This window comes from Eleutherodactylus coqui, chromosome 13 (genome assembly GCF_035609145.1).
Source record: "Eleutherodactylus coqui strain aEleCoq1 chromosome 13, aEleCoq1.hap1, whole genome shotgun sequence".
Taxonomy (NCBI): Eukaryota; Metazoa; Chordata; class Amphibia; order Anura; family Eleutherodactylidae; genus Eleutherodactylus; species Eleutherodactylus coqui.
Window position 1 is genome coordinate 107,061,958 of NC_089849.1, and position 26,889 is coordinate 107,088,846.

Sequence of the window (26,889 nt, forward strand, 5' to 3'; positions counted from 1 at the left end):
CTACACCATGACCATGCCAATCGTCAACCCAAAGTGAATATGAGCCACACAGGTTGGTTGAAATAGCGCAACATGAATGATGGAACCTGGATCCAAGCGTCCCAGGATGCATTTCAGCGAAAACGTTCAACAATGTTCAGCGTGACCAATGTTTCTATCTTGGAAAATGAAATCGCATGATGTATGGAGTGTTTTTGACATATCTTGTCTCAGGATTTGCTTGCAGTCCTACCATATCCCACAAAATGCAGAAGTGCAGTCAATGCAGCTTTTTACCTAAAATGGTAAAAATTGGTCAAAGCCTCATGCGGTTTATTACCTGCCCCTGGAATAACATCAATGGCAATTATAAGAATAATTCTGATAATAGTACAAATTTTGTATGTATGTTTTCAGCCCTACAAAACCATAACTATAGAAGTTTAAATTTATACGTAAAGCTAGATATTTGTAGAAATATCTATATTGATATATAACTATCTATTTATATAGCTAGATATATATCTATGCAGTAACATACATTAGATAGATAGATAGATAGACTGTATATAAGCCTGCAAGTCTTGCACTTGAAGCAGCTTTATGATGTCATTAAGGCTCGATGGTGACACGCGCACCCGGAACAAGGACCACAGGTTGTTAGCGGCCATTTTTCCATCAGTCTCCACTGGAGCTAGAAGTGAGCAGACAGATACTCCTATAGACGCTGCTGGAGCCAGATCATTTGTCTCTGTGATGGACAACGTTTGAAATTCGCCCTTAAGCGGGAGACGGCAGCCTACAACAGTCAAATTGATCGCTGCTTATCACTTCTTTTGTGGTAGGTACAGTTATTCCAGATAGGGGAATGGGTAGGTTAAGTTATTCCAGGGAGGGGAATGCTTATGGGCAAGGCATTATGCTTGATCGGAGGCGGATGAAGTGGCAAAAAAGGCTCGGCCTACACCATGACCATGCCAATCGTCAACCCAAAGTGAATATGAGCCACACAGGTTGGTTGAAATAGCGCAACATGAATGATGGAACCTGGATCCAAGCGTCCCAGGATGCATTTCAGCGAAAACGTTCAACAATGTTCAGCGTGACCAATGTTTCTATCTTGGAAAATGAAATTGCATGCTGTATGGAGTGTTTTTGACATATCTTGTCTCAGGATTTGCTTGCAGTCCTACCATATCCCACAAAATGCAGAAGTGCAGTCAATGCAGCTTTTTACCTAAAATGGTAAAAATTGGTCAAAGCCTCATGCGGTTTATTACCTGCCCCTGGAATAACATCAATGGCAATTATAAGAATAATGCTGATAATAGTACAAATTTTGTATGTATGTTTTCAGCCCTACAAAACCATAACTATAGAAGTTTAAATTTATACGTAAAGCTAGATATTTGTAGAAATATCTATATTGATATATAACTATCTATTTATATAGCTAGATATATATCTATGCAGTAACATACATTAGATAGATAGATAGATAGATAGACTGTATATAAGCCTGCAAGTCTTGCACTTGAAGCAGCTTTATGATGTCATTAAGGCTCGATGGTGACACGCGCACCCGGAACAAGGACCACAGGTTGTTAGCGGCCATTTTTCCATCAGTCTCCACTGGAGCTAGAAGTGAGCAGACAGATACTCCTATAGACGCTGCTGGAGCCAGATCATTTGTCTCTGTGATGGACAACGTTTGAAATTCGCCCTTAAGCGGGAGACGGCAGCCTACAACAGTCAAATTGATCGCTGCTTATCACTTCTTTTGTGGTAGGTACAGTTATTCCAGATAGGGGAATGGGTAGGTTAAGTTATTCCAGGGAGGGGAATGCTTATGGGCAAGGCATTATGCTTGATCGGAGGCGGATGAAGTGGCAAAAAAGGCTCGGCCTACACCATGACCATGCCAATCGTCAACCCAAAGTGAATATGAGCCACACAGGTTGGTTGAAATAGCGCAACATGAATGATGGAACCTGGATCCAAGCGTCCCAGGATGCATTGCAGCGAAAACGTTCAACAATGTTCAGCGTGACCAATGTTTCTATCTTGGAAAATGAAATTGCATGCTGTATGGAGTGTTTTTGACATATCTTGTCTCAGGATTTGCTTGCAGTCCTACCATATCCCACAAAATGCAGAAGTGCAGTCAATGCAGCTTTTTACCTAAAATGGTAAAAATTGGTCAAAGCCTCATGCGGTTTATTACCTGCCCCTGGAATAACATCAATGGCAATTATAAGAATAATGCTGATACTAATACAAATTTTGTATGTATGTTTTCAGCCCTACAAAACCATAACTATAGAAGTTTAAATTTATACGTAAAGCTAGATATTTGTAGAAATATCTATATTGATATATAACTATCTATTTATATAGCTAGATATATATCTATGCAGTAACATACATTAGATAGATAGATAGATAGACTGTATATAAGCCTGCAAGTCTTGCACTTGAAGCAGCTTTATGATGTCATTAAGGCTCGATGGTGACACGCGCACCCGGAACAAGGACCACAGGTTGTTAGCGGCCATTTTTCCATCAGTCTCCACTGGAGCTAGAAGTGAGCAGACAGATACTCCTATAGACGCTGCTGGAGCCAGATCATTTGTCTCTGTGATGGACAACGTTTGAAATTCGCCCTTAAGCGGGAGACGGCAGCCTACAACAGTCAAATTGATCGCTGCTTATCACTTCTTTTGTGGTAGGTACAGTTATTCCAGATAGGGGAATGGGTAGGTTAAGTTATTCCAGGGAGGGGAATGCTTATGGGCAAGGCATTATGCTTGATCGGAGGCGGATGAAGTGGCAAAAAAGGCTCGGCCTACACCATGACCATGCCAATCGTCAACCCAAAGTGAATATGAGCCACACAGGTTGGTTGAAATAGCGCAACATGAATGATGGAACCTGGATCCAAGCGTCCCAGGATGCATTTCAGCGAAAACGTTCAACAATGTTCAGCGTGACCAATGTTTCTATCTTGGAAAATGAAATTGCATGCTGTATGGAGTGTTTTTGACATATCTTGTCTCAGGATTTGCTTGCAGTCCTACCATATCCCACAAAATGCAGAAGTGCAGTCAATGCAGCTTTTTACCTAAAATGGTAAAAATTGGTCAAAGCCTCATGCGGTTTATTACCTGCCCCTGGAATAACATCAATGGCAATTATAAGAATAATGCTGATAATAGTACAAATTTTGTATGTATGTTTTCAGCCCTACAAAACCATAACTATAGAAGTTTAAATTTATACGTAAAGCTAGATATTTGTAGAAATATCTATATTGATATATAACTATCTATTTATATAGCTAGATATATATCTATGCAGTAACATACATTAGATAGATAGATAGATAGACTGTATATAAGCCTGCAAGTCTTGCACTTGAAGCAGCTTTATGATGTCATTAAGGCTCGATGGTGACACGCGCACCCGGAACAAGGACCACAGGTTGTTAGCGGCCATTTTTCCATCAGTCTCCACTGGAGCTAGAAGTGAGCAGACAGATACTCCTATAGACGCTGCTGGAGCCAGATCATTTGTCTCTGTGATGGACAACGTTTGAAATTCGCCCTTAAGCGGGAGACGGCAGCCTACAACAGTCAAATTGATCGCTGCTTATCACTTCTTTTGTGGTAGGTACAGTTATTCCAGATAGGGGAATGGGTAGGTTAAGTTATTCCAGGGAGGGGAATGCTTATGGGCAAGGCATTATGCTTGATCGGAGGCGGATGAAGTGGCAAAAAAGGCTCGGCCTACACCATGACCATGCCAATCGTCAACCCAAAGTGAATATGAGCCACACAGGTTGGTTGAAATAGCGCAACATGAATGATGGAACCTGGATCCAAGCGTCCCAGGATGCATTGCAGCGAAAACGTTCAACAATGTTCAGCGTGACCAATGTTTCTATCTTGGAAAATGAAATTGCATGCTGTATGGAGTGTTTTTGACATATCTTGTCTCAGGATTTGCTTGCAGTCCTACCATATCCCACAAAATGCAGAAGTGCAGTCAATGCAGCTTTTTACCTAAAATGGTAAAAATTGGTCAAAGCCTCATGCGGTTTATTACCTGCCCCTGGAATAACATCAATGGCAATTATAAGAATAATGCTGATACTAATACAAATTTTGTATGTATGTTTTCAGCCCTACAAAACCATAACTATAGAAGTTTAAATTTATACGTAAAGCTAGATATTTGTAGAAATATCTATATTGATATATAACTATCTATTTATATAGCTAGATATATATCTATGCAGTAACATACATTAGATAGATAGATAGATAGATAGATAGATAGATAGATAGATAGATAGACTGTATATAAGCCTGCAAGTCTTGCACTTGAAGCAGCTTTATGATGTCATTAAGGCTCGATGGTGACACGCGCACCCGGAACAAGGACCACAGGTTGTTAGCGGCCATTTTTCCATCAGTCTCCACTGGAGCTAGAAGTGAGCAGACAGATACTCCTATAGACGCTGCTGGAGCCAGATCATTTGTCTCTGTGATGGACAACGTTTGAAATTCGCCCTTAAGCGGGAGACGGCAGCCTACAACAGTCAAATTGATCGCTGCTTATCACTTCTTTTGTGGTAGGTACAGTTATTCCAGATAGGGGAATGGGTAGGTTAAGTTATTCCAGGGAGGGGAATGCTTATGGGCAAGGCATTATGCTTGATCGGAGGCGGATGAAGTGGCAAAAAAGGCTCGGCCTACACCATGACCATGCCAATCGTCAACCCAAAGTGAATATGAGCCACACAGGTTGGTTGAAATAGCGCAACATGAATGATGGAACCTGGATCCAAGCGTCCCAGGATGCATTGCAGCGAAAACGTTCAACAATGTTCAGCGTGACCAATGTTTCTATCTTGGAAAATGAAATTGCATGCTGTATGGAGTGTTTTTGACATATCTTGTCTCAGGATTTGCTTGCAGTCCTACCATATCCCACAAAATGCAGAAGTGCAGTCAATGCAGCTTTTTACCTAAAATGGTAAAAATTGGTCAAAGCCTCATGCGGTTTATTACCTGCCCCTGGAATAACATCAATGGCAATTATAAGAATAATGCTGATACTAATACAAATTTTGTATGTATGTTTTCAGCCCTACAAAACCATAACTATAGAAGTTTAAATTTATACGTAAAGCTAGATATTTGTAGAAATATCTATATTGATATATAACTATCTATTTATATAGCTAGATATATATCTATGCAGTAACATACATTAGATAGATAGATAGATAGATAGATAGATAGATAGACTGTATATAAGCCTGCAAGTCTTGCACTTGAAGCAGCTTTATGATGTCATTAAGGCTCGATGGTGACACGCGCACCCAGAACAAGGACCACAGGTTGTTAGCGGCCATTTTTCCATCAGTCTCCACTGGAGCTAGAAGTGAGCAGACAGATACTCCTATAGACGCTGCTGGAGCCAGATCATTTGTCTCTGTGATGGACAACGTTTGAAATTCGCCCTTAAGCGGGAGACGGCAGCCTACAACAGTCAAATTGATCGCTGCTTATCACTTCTTTTGTGGTAGGTACAGTTATTCCAGATAGGGGAATGGGTAGGTTAAGTTATTCCAGGGAGGGGAATGCTTATGGGCCAGGCATTATGCTTGATCGGAGGCGGATGAAGTGGCAAAAAAGGCTCGGCCTACACCATGACCATGCCAATCGTCAACCCAAAGTGAATATGAGCCACACAGGTTGGTTGAAATAGCGCAACATGAATGATGGAACCTGGATCCAAGCGTCCCAGGATGCATTGCAGCGAAAACGTTCAACAATGTTCAGCGTGACCAATGTTTCTATCTTGGAAAATGAAATTGCATGATGTATGGAGTGTTTTTGACATATCTTGTCTCAGGATTTGCTTGCAGTCCTACCATATCCCACAAAATGCAGAAGTGCAGTCAATGCAGCTTTTTACCTAAAATGGTAAAAATTGGTCAAAGCCTCATGCGGTTTATTACCTGCCCCTGGAATAACATCAATGGCAATTATAAGAATAATGCTGATAATAATACAAATTTTGTATGTATGTTTTCAGCCCTACAAAACCATAACTATAGAAGTTTAAATTTATACGTAAAGCTAGATATTTGTAGAAATATCTATATTGATATATAACTATCTATTTATATAGCTAGATATATATCTATGCAGTAACATACATTAGATAGATAGATAGATAGATAGATAGATAGACTGTATATAAGCCTGCAAGTCTTGCACTTGAAGCAGCTTTATGATGTCATTAAGGCTCGATGGTGACACGCGCACCCGGAACAAGGACCACAGGTTGTTAGCGGCCATTTTTCCATCAGTCTCCACTGGAGCTAGAAGTGAGCAGACAGATACTCCTATAGACGCTGCTGGAGCCAGATCATTTGTCTCTGTGATGGACAACGTTTGAAATTCGCCCTTAAGCGGGAGACGGCAGCCTACAACAGTCAAATTGATCGCTGCTTATCACTTCTTTTGTGGTAGGTACAGTTATTCCAGATAGGGGAATGGGTAGGTTAAGTTATTCCAGGGAGGGGAATGCTTATGGGCAAGGCATTATGCTTGATCGGAGGCGGATGAAGTGGCAAAAAAGGCTCGGCCTACACCATGACCATGCCAATCGTCAACCCAAAGTGAATATGAGCCACACAGGTTGGTTGAAATAGCGCAACATGAATGATGGAACCTGGATCCAAGCGTCCCAGGATGCATTTCAGCGAAAACGTTCAACAATGTTCAGCGTGACCAATGTTTCTATCTTGGAAAATGAAATCGCATGATGTATGGAGTGTTTTTGACATATCTTGTCTCAGGATTTGCTTGCAGTCCTACCATATCCCACAAAATGCAGAAGTGCAGTCAATGCAGCTTTTTACCTAAAATGGTAAAAATTGTTCAAAGCCTCATGCGGTTTATTACCTGCCCCTGGAATAACATCAATGGCAATTATAAGAATAATTCTGATAATAGTACAAATTTTGTATGTATGTTTTCAGCCCTACAAAACCATAACTATAGAAGTTTAAATTTATACGTAAAGCTAGATATTTGTAGAAATATCTATATTGATATATAACTATCTATTTATATAGCTAGATATATATCTATGCAGTAACATACATTAGATAGATAGATAGATAGACTGTATATAAGCCTGCAAGTCTTGCACTTGAAGCAGCTTTATGATGTCATTAAGGCTCGATGGTGACACGCGCACCCGGAACAAGGACCACAGGTTGTTAGCGGCCATTTTTCCATCAGTCTCCACTGGAGCTAGAAGTGAGCAGACAGATACTCCTATAGACGCTGCTGGAGCCAGATCATTTGTCTCTGTGATGGACAACGTTTGAAATTCGCCCTTAAGCGGGAGACGGCAGCCTACAACAGTCAAATTGATCGCTGCTTATCACTTCTTTTGTGGTAGGTACAGTTATTCCAGATAGGGGAATGGGTAGGTTAAGTTATTCCAGGGAGGGGAATGCTTATGGGCAAGGCATTATGCTTGATCGGAGGCGGATGAAGTGGCAAAAAAGGCTCGGCCTACACCATGACCATGCCAATCGTCAACCCAAAGTGAATATGAGCCACACAGGTTGGTTGAAATAGCGCAACATGAATGATGGAACCTGGATCCAAGCGTCCCAGGATGCATTTCAGCGAAAACGTTCAACAATGTTCAGCGTGACCAATGTTTCTATCTTGGAAAATGAAATTGCATGATGTATGGAGTGTTTTTGACATATCTTGTCTCAGGATTTGCTTGCAGTCCTACCATATCCCACAAAATGCAGAAGTGCAGTCAATGCAGCTTTTTACCTAAAATGGTAAAAATTGGTCAAAGCCTCATGCGGTTTATTACCTGCCCCTGGAATAACATCAATGGCAATTATAAGAATAATGCTGATAATAGTACAAATTTTGTATGTATGTTTTCAGCCCTACAAAACCATAACTATAGAAGTTTAAATTTATACGTAAAGCTAGATATTTGTAGAAATATCTATATTGATATATAACTATCTATTTATATAGCTAGATATATATCTATGCAGTAACATACATTAGATAGATAGATAGATAGATAGACTGTATATAAGCCTGCAAGTCTTGCACTTGAAGCAGCTTTATGATGTCATTAAGGCTCGATGGTGACACGCGCACCCGAAACAAGGACCACAGGTTGTTAGCGGCCATTTTTCCATCAGTCTCCACTGGAGCTAGAAGTGAGCAGACAGATACTCCTATAGACGCTGCTGGAGCCAGATCATTTGTCTCTGTGATGGACAACGTTTGAAATTCGCCCTTAAGCGGGAGACGGCAGCCTACAACAGTCAAATTGATCGCTGCTTATCACTTCTTTTGTGGTAGGTACAGTTATTCCAGATAGGGGAATGGGTAGGTTAAGTTATTCCAGGGAGGGGAATGCTTATGGGCAAGGCATTATGCTTGATCGGAGGCGGATGAAGTGGCAAAAAAGGCTCGGCCTACACCATGACCATGCCAATCGTCAACCCAAAGTGAATATGAGCCACACAGGTTGGTTGAAATAGCGCAACATGAATGATGGAACCTGGATCCAAGCGTCCCAGGATGCATTGCAGCGAAAACGTTCAACAATGTTCAGCGTGACCAATGTTTCTATCTTGGAAAATGAAATTGCATGCTGTATGGAGTGTTTTTGACATATCTTGTCTCAGGATTTGCTTGCAGTCCTACCATATCCCACAAAATGCAGAAGTGCAGTCAATGCAGCTTTTTACCTAAAATGGTAAAAATTGGTCAAAGCCTCATGCGGTTTATTACCTGCCCCTGGAATAACATCAATGGCAATTATAAGAATAATGCTGATACTAATACAAATTTTGTATGTATGTTTTCAGCCCTACAAAACCATAACTATAGAAGTTTAAATTTATACGTAAAGCTAGATATTTGTAGAAATATCTATATTGATATATAACTATCTATTTATATAGCTAGATATATATCTATGCAGTAACATACATTAGATAGATAGATAGATAGATAGATAGATAGACTGTATATAAGCCTGCAAGTCTTGCACTTGAAGCAGCTTTATGATGTCATTAAGGCTCGATGGTGACACGCGCACCCAGAACAAGGACCACAGGTTGTTAGCGGCCATTTTTCCATCAGTCTCCACTGGAGCTAGAAGTGAGCAGACAGATACTCCTATAGACGCTGCTGGAGCCAGATCATTTGTCTCTGTGATGGACAACGTTTGAAATTCGCCCTTAAGCGGGAGACGGCAGCCTACAACAGTCAAATTGATCGCTGCTTATCACTTCTTTTGTGGTAGGTACAGTTATTCCAGATAGGGGAATGGGTAGGTTAAGTTATTCCAGGGAGGGGAATGCTTATGGGCAAGGCATTATGCTTGATCGGAGGCGGATGAAGTGGCAAAAAAGGCTCGGCCTACACCATGACCATGCCAATCGTCAACCCAAAGTGAATATGAGCCACACAGGTTGGTTGAAATAGCGCAACATGAATGATGGAACCTGGATCCAAGCGTCCCAGGATGCATTGCAGCGAAAACGTTCAACAATGTTCAGCGTGACCAATGTTTCTATCTTGGAAAATGAAATTGCATGATGTATGGAGTGTTTTTGACATATCTTGTCTCAGGATTTGCTTGCAGTCCTACCATATCCCACAAAATGCAGAAGTGCAGTCAATGCAGCTTTTTACCTAAAATGGTAAAAATTGGTCAAAGCCTCATGCGGTTTATTACCTGCCCCTGGAATAACATCAATGGCAATTATAAGAATAATGCTGATAATAATACAAATTTTGTATGTATGTTTTCAGCCCTACAAAACCATAACTATAGAAGTTTAAATTTATACGTAAAGCTAGATATTTGTAGAAATATCTATATTGATATATAACTATCTATTTATATAGCTAGATATATATCTATGCAGTAACATACATTAGATAGATAGATAGATAGATAGATAGATAGATAGATAGATAGACTGTATATAAGCCTGCAAGTCTTGCACTTGAAGCAGCTTTATGATGTCATTAAGGCTCGATGGTGACACGCGCACCCGGAACAAGGACCACAGGTTGTTAGCGGCCATTTTTCCATCAGTCTCCACTGGAGCTAGAAGTGAGCAGACAGATACTCCTATAGACGCTGCTGGAGCCAGATCATTTGTCTCTGTGATGGACAACGTTTGAAATTCGCCCTTAAGCGGGAGACGGCAGCCTACAACAGTCAAATTGATCGCTGCTTATCACTTCTTTTGTGGTAGGTACAGTTATTCCAGATAGGGGAATGGGTAGGTTAATTTATTCCAGGGAGGGGAATGCTTATGGGCAAGGCATTATGCTTGATCGGAGGCGGATGAAGTGGCAAAAAAGGCTCGGCCTACACCATGACCATGCCAATCGTCAACCCAAAGTGAATATGAGCCACACAGGTTGGTTGAAATAGCGCAACATGAATGATGGAACCTGGATCCAAGCGTCCCAGGATGCATTTCAGCGAAAACGTTCAACAATGTTCAGCGTGACCAATGTTTCTATCTTGGAAAATGAAATTGCATGATGTATGGAGTGTTTTTGACATATCTTGTCTCAGGATTTGCTTGCAGTCCTACCATATCCCACAAAATGCAGAAGTGCAGTCAATGCAGCTTTTACCTAAAATGGTAAAAATTGGTCAAAGCCTCATGCGGTTTATTACCTGCCCCTGGAATAACATCAATGGCAATTATAAGAATAATTCTGATAATAGTACAAATTTTGTATGTATGTTTTCAGCCCTACAAAACCATAACTATAGAAGTTTAAATTTATACGTAAAGCTAGATATTTGTAGAAATTTCTATATTGATATATAACTATCTATTTATATAGCTAGATATATATCTATGCAGTAACATACATTAGATAGATAGATAGATAGACTGTATATAAGCCTGCAAGTCTTGCACTTGAAGCAGCTTTATGATGTCATTAAGGCTCGATGGTGACACGCGCACCCGGAACAAGGACCACAGGTTGTTAGCGGCCATTTTTCCATCAGTCTCCACTGGAGCTAGAAGTGAGCAGACAGATACTCCTATAGACGCTGCTGGAGCCAGATCATTTGTCTCTGTGATGGACAACGTTTGAAATTCGCCCTTAAGCGGGAGACGGCAGCCTACAACAGTCAAATTGATCGCTGCTTATCACTTCTTTTGTGGTAGGTACAGTTATTCCAGATAGGGGAATGGGTAGGTTAAGTTATTCCAGGGAGGGGAATGCTTATGGGCAAGGCATTATGCTTGATCGGAGGCGGATGAAGTGGCAAAAAAGGCTCGGCCTACACCATGACCATGCCAATCGTCAACCCAAAGTGAATATGAGCCACACAGGTTGGTTGAAATAGCGCAACATGAATGATGGAACCTGGATCCAAGCGTCCCAGGATGCATTTCAGCGAAAACGTTCAACAATGTTCAGCGTGACCAATGTTTCTATCTTGGAAAATGAAATTGCATGATGTATGGAGTGTTTTTGACATATCTTGTCTCAGGATTTGCTTGCAGTCCTACCATATCCCACAAAATGCAGAAGTGCAGTCAATGCAGCTTTTTACCTAAAATGGTAAAAATTGGTCAAAGCCTCATGCGGTTTATTACCTGCCCCTGGAATAACATCAATGGCAATTATAAGAATAATGCTGATAATAGTACAAATTTTGTATGTATGTTTTCAGCCCTACAAAACCATAACTATAGAAGTTTAAATTTATACGTAAAGCTAGATATTTGTAGAAATATCTATATTGATATATAACTATCTATTTATATAGCTAGATATATATCTATGCAGTAACATACATTAGATAGATAGATAGATAGATAGATAGATAGATAGATAGATAGATAGATAGATAGACTGTATATAAGCCTGCAAGTCTTGCACTTGAAGCAGCTTTATGATGTCATTAAGGCTCGATGGTGACACGCGCACCCGGAACAAGGACCACAGGTTGTTAGCGGCCATTTTTCCATCAGTCTCCACTGGAGCTAGAAGTGAGCAGACAGATACTCCTATAGACGCTGCTGGAGCCAGATCATTTGTCTCTGTGATGGACAACGTTTGAAATTCGCCCTTAAGCGGGAGACGGCAGCCTACAACAGTCAAATTGATCGCTGCTTATCACTTCTTTTGTGGTAGGTACAGTTATTCCAGATAGGGGAATGGGTAGGTTAAGTTATTCCAGGGAGGGGAATGCTTATGGGCAAGGCATTATGCTTGATCGGAGGCGGATGAAGTGGCAAAAAAGGCTCGGCCTACACCATGACCATGCCAATCGTCAACCCAAAGTGAATATGAGCCACACAGGTTGGTTGAAATAGCGCAACATGAATGATGGAACCTGGATCCAAGCGTCCCAGGATGCATTGCAGCGAAAACGTTCAACAATGTTCAGCGTGACCAATGTTTCTATCTTGGAAAATGAAATTGCATGATGTATGGAGTGTTTTTGACATATCTTGTCTCAGGATTTGCTTGCAGTCCTACCATATCCCACAAAATGCAGAAGTGCAGTCAATGCAGCTTTTTACCTAAAATGGTAAAAATTGGTCAAAGCCTCATGCGGTTTATTACCTGCCCCTGGAATAACATCAATGGCAATTATAAGAATAATGCTGATAATAATACAAATTTTGTATGTATGTTTTCAGCCCTACAAAACCATAACTATAGAAGTTTAAATTTATACGTAAAGCTAGATATTTGTAGAAATATCTATATTGATATATAACTATCTATTTATATAGCTAGATATATATCTATGCAGTAACATACATTAGATAGATAGATAGATAGATAGATAGATAGATAGATAGATAGATAGACTGTATATAAGCCTGCAAGTCTTGCACTTGAAGCAGCTTTATGATGTCATTAAGGCTCGATGGTGACACGCGCACCCGGAACAAGGACCACAGGTTGTTAGCGGCCATTTTTCCATCAGTCTCCACTGGAGCTAGAAGTGAGCAGACAGATACTCCTATAGACGCTGCTGGAGCCAGATCATTTGTCTCTGTGATGGACAACGTTTGAAATTCGCCCTTAAGCGGGAGACGGCAGCCTACAACAGTCAAATTGATCGCTGCTTATCACTTCTTTTGTGGTAGGTACAGTTATTCCAGATAGGGGAATGGGTAGGTTAAGTTATTCCAGGGAGGGGAATGCTTATGGGCAAGGCATTATGCTTGATCGGAGGCGGATGAAGTGGCAAAAAAGGCTCGGCCTACACCATGACCATGCCAATCGTCAACCCAAAGTGAATATGAGCCACACAGGTTGGTTGAAATAGCGCAACATGAATGATGGAACCTGGATCCAAGCGTCCCAGGATGCATTTCAGCGAAAACGTTCAACAATGTTCAGCGTGACCAATGTTTCTATCTTGGAAAATGAAATTGCATGATGTATGGAGTGTTTTTGACATATCTTGTCTCAGGATTTGCTTGCAGTCCTACCATATCCCACAAAATGCAGAAGTGCAGTCAATGCAGCTTTTTACCTAAAATGGTAAAAATTGTTCAAAGCCTCATGCGGTTTATTACCTGCCCCTGGAATAACATCAATGGCAATTATAAGAATAATTCTGATAATAGTACAAATTTTGTATGTATGTTTTCAGCCCTACAAAACCATAACTATAGAAGTTTAAATTTATACGTAAAGCTAGATATTTGTAGAAATATCTATATTGATATATAACTATCTATTTATATAGCTAGATATATATCTATGCAGTAACATACATTAGATAGATAGATAGATAGACTGTATATAAACCTGCAAGTCTTGCACTTGAAGCAGCTTTATGATGTCATTAAGGCTCGATGGTGACACGCGCACCCGGAACAAGGACCACAGGTTGTTAGCGGCCATTTTTCCATCAGTCTCCACTGGAGCTAGAAGTGAGCAGACAGATACTCCTATAGACGCTGCTGTAGCCAGATCATTTGTCTCTGTGATGGACAACGTTTGAAATTCGCCCTTAAGCGGGAGACGGCAGCCTACAACAGTCAAATTGATCGCTGCTTATCACTTCTTTTGTGGTAGGTACAGTTATTCCAGATAGGGGAATGGGTAGGTTAAGTTATTCCAGGGAGGGGAATGCTTATGGGCAAGGCATTATGCTTGATCGGAGGCGGATGAAGTGGCAAAAAAGGCTCGGCCTACACCATGACCATGCCAATCGTCAACCCAAAGTGAATATGAGCCACACAGGTTGGTTGAAATAGCGCAACATGAATGATGGAACCTGGATCCAAGCGTCCCAGGATGCATTTCAGCGAAAACGTTCAACAATGTTCAGCGTGACCAATGTTTCTATCTTGGAAAATGAAATTGCATGATGTATGGAGTGTTTTTGACATATCTTGTCTCAGGATTTGCTTGCAGTCCTACCATATCCCACAAAATGCAGAAGTGCAGTCAATGCAGCTTTTTACCTAAAATGGTAAAAATTGGTCAAAGCCTCATGCGGTTTATTACCTGCCCCTGGAATAACATCAATGGCAATTATAAGAATTTTTCTGATAATAGTACAAATTTTGTATGTATGTTTTCAGCCCTACAAAACCATAACTATAGAAGTTTAAATTTATACGTAAAGCTAGATATTTGTAGAAATTTCTATATTGATATATAACTATCTATTTATATAGCTAGATATATATCTATGCAGTAACATACATTAGATAGATAGATAGATAGACTGTATATAAGCCTGCAAGTCTTGCACTTGAAGCAGCTTTATGATGTCATTAAGGCTCGATGGTGACACGCGCACCCGGAACAAGGACCACAGGTTGTTAGCGGCCATTTTTCCATCAGTCTCCACTGGAGCTAGAAGTGAGCAGACAGATACTCCTATAGACGCTGCTGGAGCCAGATCATTTGTCTCTGTGATGGACAACGTTTGAAATTCGCCCTTAAGCGGGAGACGGCAGCCTACAACAGTCAAATTGATCGCTGCTTATCACTTCTTTTGTGGTAGGTACAGTTATTCCAGATAGGGGAATGGGTAGGTTAAGTTATTCCAGGGAGGGGAATGCTTATGGGCAAGGCATTATGCTTGATCGGAGGCGGATGAAGTGGCAAAAAAGGCTCGGCCTACACCATGACCATGCCAATCGTCAACCCAAAGTGAATATGAGCCACACAGGTTGGTTGAAATAGCGCAACATGAATGATGGAACCTGGATCCAAGCGTCCCAGGATGCATTTCAGCGAAAACGTTCAACAATGTTCAGCGTGACCAATGTTTCTATCTTGGAAAATGAAATTGCATGCTGTATGGAGTGTTTTTGACATATCTTGTCTCAGGATTTGCTTGCAGTCCTACCATATCCCACAAAATGCAGAAGTGCAGTCAATGCAGCTTTTTACCTAAAATGGTAAAAATTGGTCAAAGCCTCATGCGGTTTATTACCTGCCCCTGGAATAACATCAATGGCAATTATAAGAATAATGCTGATACTAATACAAATTTTGTATGTATGTTTTCAGCCCTACAAAACCATAACTATAGAAGTTTAAATTTATACGTAAAGCTAGATATTTGTAGAAATATCTATATTGATATATAACTATCTATTTATATAGCTAGATATATATCTATGCAGTAACATACATTAGATAGATAGATAGATAGATAGATAGATAGATAGACTGTATATAAGCCTGCAAGTCTTGCACTTGAAGCAGCTTTATGATGTCATTAAGGCTCGATGGTGACACGCGCACCCAGAACAAGGACCACAGGTTGTTAGCGGCCATTTTTCCATCAGTCTCCACTGGAGCTAGAAGTGAGCAGACAGATACTCCTATAGACGCTGCTGGAGCCAGATCATTTGTCTCTGTGATGGACAACGTTTGAAATTCGCCCTTAAGCGGGAGACGGCAGCCTACAACAGTCAAATTGATCGCTGCTTATCACTTCTTTTGTGGTAGGTACAGTTATTCCAGATAGGGGAATGGGTAGGTTAAGTTATTCCAGGGAGGGGAATGCTTATGGGCCAGGCATTATGCTTGATCGGAGGCGGATGAAGTGGCAAAAAAGGCTCGGCCTACACCATGACCATGCCAATCGTCAACCCAAAGTGAATATGAGCCACACAGGTTGGTTGAAATAGCGCAACATGAATGATGGAACCTGGATCCAAGCGTCCCAGGATGCATTGCAGCGAAAACGTTCAACAATGTTCAGCGTGACCAATGTTTCTATCTTGGAAAATGAAATTGCATGATGTATGGAGTGTTTTTGACATATCTTGTCTCAGGATTTGCTTGCAGTCCTACCATATCCCACAAAATGCAGAAGTGCAGTCAATGCAGCTTTTTACCTAAAATGGTAAAAATTGGTCAAAGCCTCATGCGGTTTATTACCTGCCCCTGGAATAACATCAATGGCAATTATAAGAATAATGCTGATAATAATACAAATTTTGTATGTATGTTTTCAGCCCTACAAAACCATAACTATAGAAGTTTAAATTTATACGTAAAGCTAGATATTTGTAGAAATATCTATATTGATATATAACTATCTATTTATATAGCTAGATATATATCTATGCAGTAACATACATTAGATAGATAGATAGATAGATAGATAGATAGACTGTATATAAGCCTGCAAGTCTTGCACTTGAAGCAGCTTTATGATGTCATTAAGGCTCGATGGTGACACGCGCACCCGGAACAAGGACCACAGGTTGTTAGCGGCCATTTTTCCATCAGTCTCCACTGGAGCTAGAAGTGAGCAGACAGATACTCCTATAGACGCTGCTGGAGCCAGATCATTTGTCTCTGTGATGGACAACGTTTGAAATTCGCCCTTAAGCGGGAGACGGCAGCCTACAACAGTCAAATTGATCGCTGCTTATCACTTCTTTTGTGGTAGGTACAGTTATTCCAGATAGGGGAATGGGTAGGTTAAGTTATTCCAGGGAGGGGAATGCTTATGGGCAAGGCATTATGCTTGATCGGAGGCGGATGAAGTGGCAAAAAAGGCTCGGCCTACACCATGACCATGCCAATCGTCAACCCAAAGTGAATATGAGCCACACAGGTTGGTTGAAATAGCGCAACATGAATGATGGAACCTGGATCCAAGCGTCCCAGGATGCATTTCAGCGAAAACGTTCAACAATGTTCAGCGTGACCAATGTTTCTATCTTGGAAAATGAAATCGCATGATGTATGGAGTGTTTTTGACATATCTTGTCTCAGGATTTGCTTGCAGTCCTACCATATCCCACAAAATGCAGAAGTGCAGTCAATGCAGCTTTTTACCTAAAATGGTAAAAATTGTTCAAAGCCTCATGCGGTTTATTACCTGCCCCTGGAATAACATCAATGGCAATTATAAGAATAATTCTGATAATAGTACAAATTTTGTATGTATGTTTTCAGCCCTACAAAACCATAACTATAGAAGTTTAAATTTATACGTAAAGCTAGATATTTGTAGAAATATCTATATTGATATATAACTATCTATTTATATAGCTAGATATATATCTATGCAGTAACATACATTAGATAGATAGATAGATAGACTGTATATAAGCCTGCAAGTCTTGCACTTGAAGCAGCTTTATGATGTCATTAAGGCTCGATGGTGACACGCGCACCCGGAACAAGGACCACAGGTTGTTAGCGGCCATTTTTCCATCAGTCTCCACTGGAGCTAGAAGTGAGCAGACAGATACTCCTATAGACGCTGCTGGAGCCAGATCATTTGTCTCTGTGATGGACAACGTTTGAAATTCGCCCTTAAGCGGGAGACGGCAGCCTACAACAGTCAAATTGATCGCTGCTTATCACTTCTTTTGTGGTAGGTACAGTTATTCCAGATAGGGGAATGGGTAGGTTAAGTTATTCCAGGGAGGGGAATGCTTATGGGCAAGGCATTATGCTTGATCGGAGGCGGATGAAGTGGCAAAAAAGGCTCGGCCTACACCATGACCATGCCAATCGTCAACCCAAAGTGAATATGAGCCACACAGGTTGGTTGAAATAGCGCAACATGAATGATGGAACCTGGATCCAAGCGTCCCAGGATGCATTTCAGCGAAAACGTTCAACAATGTTCAGCGTGACCAATGTTTCTATCTTGGAAAATGAAATTGCATGATGTATGGAGTGTTTTTGACATATCTTGTCTCAGGATTTGCTTGCAGTCCTACCATATCCCACAAAATGCAGAAGTGCAGTCAATGCAGCTTTTTACCTAAAATGGTAAAAATTGGTCAAAGCCTCATGCGGTTTATTACCTGCCCCTGGAATAACATCAATGGCAATTATAAGAATAATGCTGATAATAGTACAAATTTTGTATGTATGTTTTCAGCCCTACAAAACCATAACTATAGAAGTTTAAATTTATACGTAAAGCTAGATATTTGTAGAAATATCTATATTGATATATAACTATCTATTTATATAGCTAGATATATATCTATGCAGTAACATACATTAGATAGATAGATAGATAGATAGACTGTATATAAGCCTGCAAGTCTTGCACTTGAAGCAGCTTTATGATGTCATTAAAGGAGATGTCCCGCGCCGAAACGGGTTTTTTTTTTTTTAAACCCCCCCCCCGTTCGGCGCGAGACAACCCCGATGCAGGGAGGTAAAGAAAGCTCACCGGAGCGCTTACCTGAATCCCCGCGCTCCGGTGACTTCTCTACTCACCGCTGAAGATGGCCTCTTCCTCCGTGGACCGCAGCTCTTCTGTGCGGTCCACTGCCGATTCCAGCCTCCTGATTGGCTGGAATCGGCACGTGACGGGGCGGAGCTACACGGAGCTACACGGAGCCCCATAGAGAACAGCAGAAGACCCGGACTGCGCAAGCGCGGCTAATTTGGCCATCGGAGGCCAAAAATTAGTCGGCACCATGGAGACGAGGACGCCAGCAACGGAGCAGGTAAGTAAAAAACTTTTTATAACTTCTGTATGGCTCATAATTAATGCACAATGTACATTACAAAGTGCATTATTATGGCCATACAGAAGTGTATAACCCCACTTGCTGCCTCGGGACATCTCCTTTAAGGCTCGATGGTGACACGCGCACCCGAAACAAGGACCACAGGTTGTTAGCGGCCATTTTTCCATCAGTCTCCACTGGAGCTAGAAGTGAGCAGACAGATACTCCTATAGACGCTGCTGGAGCCAGATCATTTGTCTCTGTGATGGACAACGTTTGAAATTCGCCCTTAAGCGGGAGACGGCAGCCTACAACAGTCAAATTGATCGCTGCTTATCACTTCTTTTGTGGTAGGTACAGTTATTCCAGATAGGGGAATGGGTAGGTTAAGTTATTCCAGGGAGGGGAATGCTTATGGGCAAGGCATTATGCTTGATCGGAGGCGGATGAAGTGGCAAAAAAGGCTCGGCCTACACCATGACCATGCCAATCGTCAACCCAAAGTGAATATGAGCCACACAGGTTGGTTGAAATAGCGCAACATGAATGATGGAACCTGGATCCAAGCGTCCCAGGATGCATTGCAGCGAAAACGTTCAACAATGTTCAGCGTGACCAATGTTTCTATCTTGGAAAATGAAATTGCATGCTGTATGGAGTGTTTTTGACATATCTTGTCTCAGGATTTGCTTGCAGTCCTACCATATCCCACAAAATGCAGAAGTGCAGTCAATGCAGCTTTTTACCTAAAATGGTAAAAATTGGTCAAAGCCTCATGCGGTTTATTACCTGCCCCTGGAATAACATCAATGGCAATTATAAGAATAATGCTGATAATAATACAAATTTTGTATGTATGTTTTCAGCCCTACAAAACCATAACTATAGAAGTTTAAATTTATACGTAAAGCTAGATATTTGTAGAAATATCTATATTGATATATAACTATCTATTTATATAGCTAGATATATATCTATGCAGTAACATACATTAGATAGATAGATAGATAGATAGATAGATAGATAGATAGATAGACTGTATATAAGCCTGCAAGTCTTGCACTTGAAGCAGCTTTATGATGTCATTAAGGCTCGATGGTGACACGCGCACCCAGAACAAGGACCACAGGTTGTTAGCGGCCATTTTTCCATCAGTCTCCACTGGAGCTAGAAGTGAGCAGACAGATACTCCTATAGACGCTGCTGGAGCCAGATCATTTGTCTCTGTGATGGACAACGTTTGAAATTCGCCCTTAAGCGGGAGACGGCAGCCTACAACAGTCAAATTGATCGCTGCTTATCACTTCTTTTGTGGTAGGTACAGTTATTCCAGATAGGGGAATGGGTAGGTTAAGTTATTCCAGGGAGGGGAATGCTTATGGGCAAGGCATTATGCTTGATCGGAGGCGGATGAAGTGGCAAAAAAGGCTCGGCCTACACCATGACCATGCCAATCGTCAACCCAAAGTGAATATGAGCCACACAGGTTGGTTGAAATAGCGCAACATGAATGATGGAACCTGGATCCAAGCGTCCCAGGATGCATTGCAGCGAAAACGTTCAACAATGTTCAGCGTGACCAATGTTTCTATCTTGGAAAATGAAATTGCATGATGTATGGAGTGTTTTTGACATATCTTGTCTCAGGATTTGCTTGCAGTCCTACCATATCCCACAAAATGCAGAAGTGCAGTCAATGCAGCTTTTTACCTAAAATGGTAAAAATTGGTCAAAGCCTCATGCGGTTTATTACCTGCCCCTGGAATAACATCAATGGCAATTATAAGAATAATGCTGATAATAATACAAATTTTGTATGTATGTTTTCAGCCCTACAAAACCATAACTATAGAAGTTTAAATTTATACGTAAAGCTAGATATTTGTAGAAATATCTATATTGATATATAACTATCTATTTATATAGCTAGATATATATCTATGCAGTAACATACATTAGATAGATAGATAGATAGATAGATAGATAGATAGATAGATAGACTGTATATAAGCCTGCAAGTCTTGCACTTGAAGCAGCTTTATGATGTCATTAAGGCTCGATGGTGACACGCGCACCCGGAACAAGGACCACAGGTTGTTAGCGGCCATTTTTCCATCAGTCTCCACTGGAGCTAGAAGTGAGCAGACAGATACTCCTATAGACGCTGCTGGAGCCAGATCATTTGTCTCTGTGATGGACAACGTTTGAAATTCGCCCTTAAGCGGGAGACGGCAGCCTACAACAGTCAAATTGATCGCTGCTTATCACTTCTTTTGTGGTAGGTACAGTTATTCCAGATAGGGGAATGGGTAGGTTAAGTTATTCCAGGGAGGGGAATGCTTATGGGCAAGGCATTATGCTTGATCGGAGGCGGATGAAGTGGCAAAAAAGGCTCGGCCTACACCATGACCATGCCAATCGTCAACCCAAAGTGAATATGAGCCACACAGGTTGGTTGAAATAGCGCAACATGAATGATGGAACCTGGATCCAAGCGTCCCAGGATGCATTGCAGCGAAAACGTTCAACAATGTTCAGCGTGACCAATGTTTCTATCTTGGAAAATGAAATTGCATGATGTATGGAGTGTTTTTGACATATCTTGTCTCAGGATTTGCTTGCAGTCCTACCATATCCCACAAAATGCAGAAGTGCAGTCAATGCAGCTTTTTACCTAAAATGGTAAAAATTGGTCAAAGCCTCATGCGGTTTATTACCTGCCCCTGGAATAACATCAATGGCAATTATAAGAATAATGCTGATAATAATACAAATTTTGTATGTATGTTTTCAGCCCTACAAAACCATAACTATAGAAGTTTAAATTTATACGTAAAGCTAGATATTTGTAGAAATATCTATATTGATATATAACTATCTATTTATATAGCTAGATATATATCTATGCAGTAACATACATTAGATAGATAGATAGATAGATAGATAGATAGATAGATAGATAGATAGATAGATAGATAGACTGTATATAAGCCTGCAAGTCTTGCACTTGAAGCAGCTTTATGATGTCATTAAGGCTCGATGGTGACACGCGCACCCGGAACAAGGACCACAGGTTGTTAGCGGCCATTTTTCCATCAGTCTCCACTGGAGCTAGAAGTGAGCAGACAGATACTCCTATAGACGCTGCTGGAGCCAGATCATTTGTCTCTGTGATGGACAACGTTTGAAATTCGCCCTTAAGCGGGAGACGGCAGCCTACAACAGTCAAATTGATCGCTGCTTATCACTTCTTTTGTGGTAGGTACAGTTATTCCAGATAGGGGAATGGGTAGGTTAAGTTATTCCAGGGAGGGGAATGCTTATGGGCAAGGCATTATGCTTGATCGGAGGCGGATGAAGTGGCAAAAAAGGCTCGGCCTACACCATGACCATGCCAATCGTCAACCCAAAGTGAATATGAGCCACACAGGTTGGTTGAAATAGCGCAACATGAATGATGGAACCTGGATCCAAGCGTCCCAGGATGCATTTCAGCGAAAACGTTCAACAATGTTCAGCGTGACCAATGTTTCTATCTTGGAAAATGAAATTGCATGATGTATGGAGTGTTTTTGACATATCTTGTCTCAGGATTTGCTTGCAGTCCTACCATATCCCACAAAATGCAGAAGTGCAGTCAATGCAGCTTTTTACCTAAAATGGTAAAAATTGTTCAAAGCCTCATGCGGTTTATTACCTGCCCCTGGAATAACATCAATGGCAATTATAAGAATAATTCTGATAATAGTACAAATTTTGTATGTATGTTTTCAGCCCTACAAAACCATAACTATAGAAGTTTAAATTTATACGTAAAGCTAGATATTTGTAGAAATATCTATATTGATATATAACTATCTATTTATATAGCTAGATATATATCTATGCAGTAACATACATTAGATAGATAGATAGATAGACTGTATATAAACCTGCAAGTCTTGCACTTGAAGCAGCTTTATGATGTCATTAAGGCTCGATGGTGACACGCGCACCCGGAACAAGGACCACAGGTTGTTAGCGGCCATTTTTCCATCAGTCTCCACTGGAGCTAGAAGTGAGCAGACAGATACTCCTATAGACGCTGCTGTAGCCAGATCATTTGTCTCTGTGATGGACAACGTTTGAAATTCGCCCTTAAGCGGGAGACGGCAGCCTACAACAGTCAAATTGATCGCTGCTTATCACTTCTTTTGTGGTAGGTACAGTTATTCCAGATAGGGGAATGGGTAGGTTAAGTTATTCCAGGGAGGGGAATGCTTATGGGCAAGGCATTATGCTTGATCGGAGGCGGATGAAGTGGCAAAAAAGGCTCGGCCTACACCATGACCATGCCAATCGTCAACCCAAAGTGAATATGAGCCACACAGGTTGGTTGAAATAGCGCAACATGAATGATGGAACCTGGATCCAAGCGTCCCAGGATGCATTTCAGCGAAAACGTTCAACAATGTTCAGCGTGACCAATGTTTCTATCTTGGAAAATGAAATTGCATGATGTATGGAGTGTTTTTGACATATCTTGTCTCAGGATTTGCTTGCAGTCCTACCATATCCCACAAAATGCAGAAGTGCAGTCAATGCAGCTTTTTACCTAAAATGGTAAAAATTGGTCAAAGCCTCATGCGGTTTATTACCTGCCCCTGGAATAACATCAATGGCAATTATAAGAATTTTTCTGATAATAGTACAAATTTTGTATGTATGTTTTCAGCCCTACAAAACCATAACTATAGAAGTTTAAATTTATACGTAAAGCTAGATATTTGTAGAAATTTCTATATTGATATATAACTATCTATTTATATAGCTAGATATATATCTATGCAGTAACATACATTAGATAGATAGATAGATAGACTGTATATAAGCCTGCAAGTCTTGCACTTGAAGCAGCTTTATGATGTCATTAAGGCTCGATGGTGACACGCGCACCCGGAACAAGGACCACAGGTTGTTAGCGGCCATTTTTCCATCAGTCTCCACTGGAGCTAGAAGTGAGCAGACAGATACTCCTATAGACGCTGCTGGAGCCAGATCATTTGTCTCTGTGATGGACAACGTTTGAAATTCGCCCTTAAGCGGGAGACGGCAGCCTACAACAGTCAAATTGATCGCTGCTTATCACTTCTTTTGTGGTAGGTACAGTTATTCCAGATAGGGGAATGGGTAGGTTAAGTTATTCCAGGGAGGGGAATGCTTATGGGCAAGGCATTATGCTTGATCGGAGGCGGATGAAGTGGCAAAAAAGGCTCGGCCTACACCATGACCATGCCAATCGTCAACCCAAAGTGAATATGAGCCACACAGGTTGGTTGAAATAGCGCAACATGAATGATGGAACCTGGATCCAAGCGTCCCAGGATGCATTTCAGCGAAAACGTTCAACAATGTTCAGCGTGACCAATGTTTCTATCTTGGAAAATGAAATTGCATGCTGTATGGAGTGTTTTTGACATATCTTGTCTCAGGATTTGCTTGCAGTCCTACCATATCCCACAAAATGCAGAAGTGCAGTCAATGCAGCTTTTTACCTAAAATGGTAAAAATTGGTCAAAGCCTCATGCGGTTTATTACCTGCCCCTGGAATAACATCAATGGCAATTATAAGAATAATGCTGATACTAATACAAATTTTGTATGTATGTTTTCAGCCCTACAAAACCATAACTATAGAAGTTTAAATTTATACGTAAAGCTAGATATTTGTAGAAATATCTATATTGATATATAACTATCTATTTATATAGCTAGATATATATCTATGCAGTAACATACATTAGATAGATAGATAGATAGATAGATAGATAGACTGTATATAAGCCTGCAAGTCTTGCACTTGAAGCAGCTTTATGATGTCATTAAGGCTCGATGGTGACACGCGCACCCAGAACAAGGACCACAGGTTGTTAGCGGCCATTTTTCCATCAGTCTCCACTGGAGCTAGAAGTGAGCAGACAGATACTCCTATAGACGCTGCTGGAGCCAGATCATTTGTCTCTGTGATGGACAACGTTTGAAATTCGCCCTTAAGCGGGAGACGGCAGCCTACAACAGTCAAATTGATCGCTGCTTATCACTTCTTTTGTGGTAGGTACAGTTATTCCAGATAGGGGAATGGGTAGGTTAAGTTATTCCAGGGAGGGGAATGCTTATGGGCCAGGCATTATGCTTGATCGGAGGCGGATGAAGTGGCAAAAAAGGCTCGGCCTACACCATGACCATGCCAATCGTCAACCCAAAGTGAATATGAGCCACACAGGTTGGTTGAAATAGCGCAACATGAATGATGGAACCTGGATCCAAGCGTCCCAGGATGCATTGCAGCGAAAACGTTCAACAATGTTCAGCGTGACCAATGTTTCTATCTTGGAAAATGAAATTGCATGATGTATGGAGTGTTTTTGACATATCTTGTCTCAGGATTTGCTTGCAGTCCTACCATATCCCACAAAATGCAGAAGTGCAGTCAATGCAGCTTTTTACCTAAAATGGTAAAAATTGGTCAAAGCCTCATGCGGTTTATTACCTGCCCCTGGAATAACATCAATGGCAATTATAAGAATAATGCTGATAATAATACAAATTTTGTATGTATGTTTTCAGCCCTACAAAACCATAACTATAGAAGTTTAAATTTATACGTAAAGCTAGATATTTGTAGAAATATCTATATTGATATATAACTATCTATTTATATAGCTAGATATATATCTATGCAGTAACATACATTAGATAGATAGATAGATAGATAGATAGATAGACTGTATATAAGCCTGCAAGTCTTGCACTTGAAGCAGCTTTATGATGTCATTAAGGCTCGATGGTGACACGCGCACCCGGAACAAGGACCACAGGTTGTTAGCGGCCATTTTTCCATCAGTCTCCACTGGAGCTAGAAGTGAGCAGACAGATACTCCTATAGACGCTGCTGGAGCCAGATCATTTGTCTCTGTGATGGACAACGTTTGAAATTCGCCCTTAAGCGGGAGACGGCAGCCTACAACAGTCAAATTGATCGCTGCTTATCACTTCTTTTGTGGTAGGTACAGTTATTCCAGATAGGGGAATGGGTAGGTTAAGTTATTCCAGGGAGGGGAATGCTTATGGGCAAGGCATTATGCTTGATCGGAGGCGGATGAAGTGGCAAAAAAGGCTCGGCCTACACCATGACCATGCCAATCGTCAACCCAAAGTGAATATGAGCCACACAGGTTGGTTGAAATAGCGCAACATGAATGATGGAACCTGGATCCAAGCGTCCCAGGATGCATTTCAGCGAAAACGTTCAACAATGTTCAGCGTGACCAATGTTTCTATCTTGGAAAATGAAATCGCATGATGTATGGAGTGTTTTTGACATATCTTGTCTCAGGATTTGCTTGCAGTCCTACCATATCCCACAAAATGCAGAAGTGCAGTCAATGCAGCTTTTTACCTAAAATGGTAAAAATTGTTCAAAGCCTCATGCGGTTTATTACCTGCCCCTGGAATAACATCAATGGCAATTATAAGAATAATTCTGATAATAGTACAAATTTTGTATGTATGTTTTCAGCCCTACAAAACCATAACTATAGAAGTTTAAATTTATACGTAAAGCTAGATATTTGTAGAAATATCTATATTGATATATAACTATCTATTTATATAGCTAGATATATATCTATGCAGTAACATACATTAGATAGATAGATAGATAGACTGTATATAAGCCTGCAAGTCTTGCACTTGAAGCAGCTTTATGATGTCATTAAGGCTCGATGGTGACACGCGCACCCGGAACAAGGACCACAGGTTGTTAGCGGCCATTTTTCCATCAGTCTCCACTGGAGCTAGAAGTGAGCAGACAGATACTC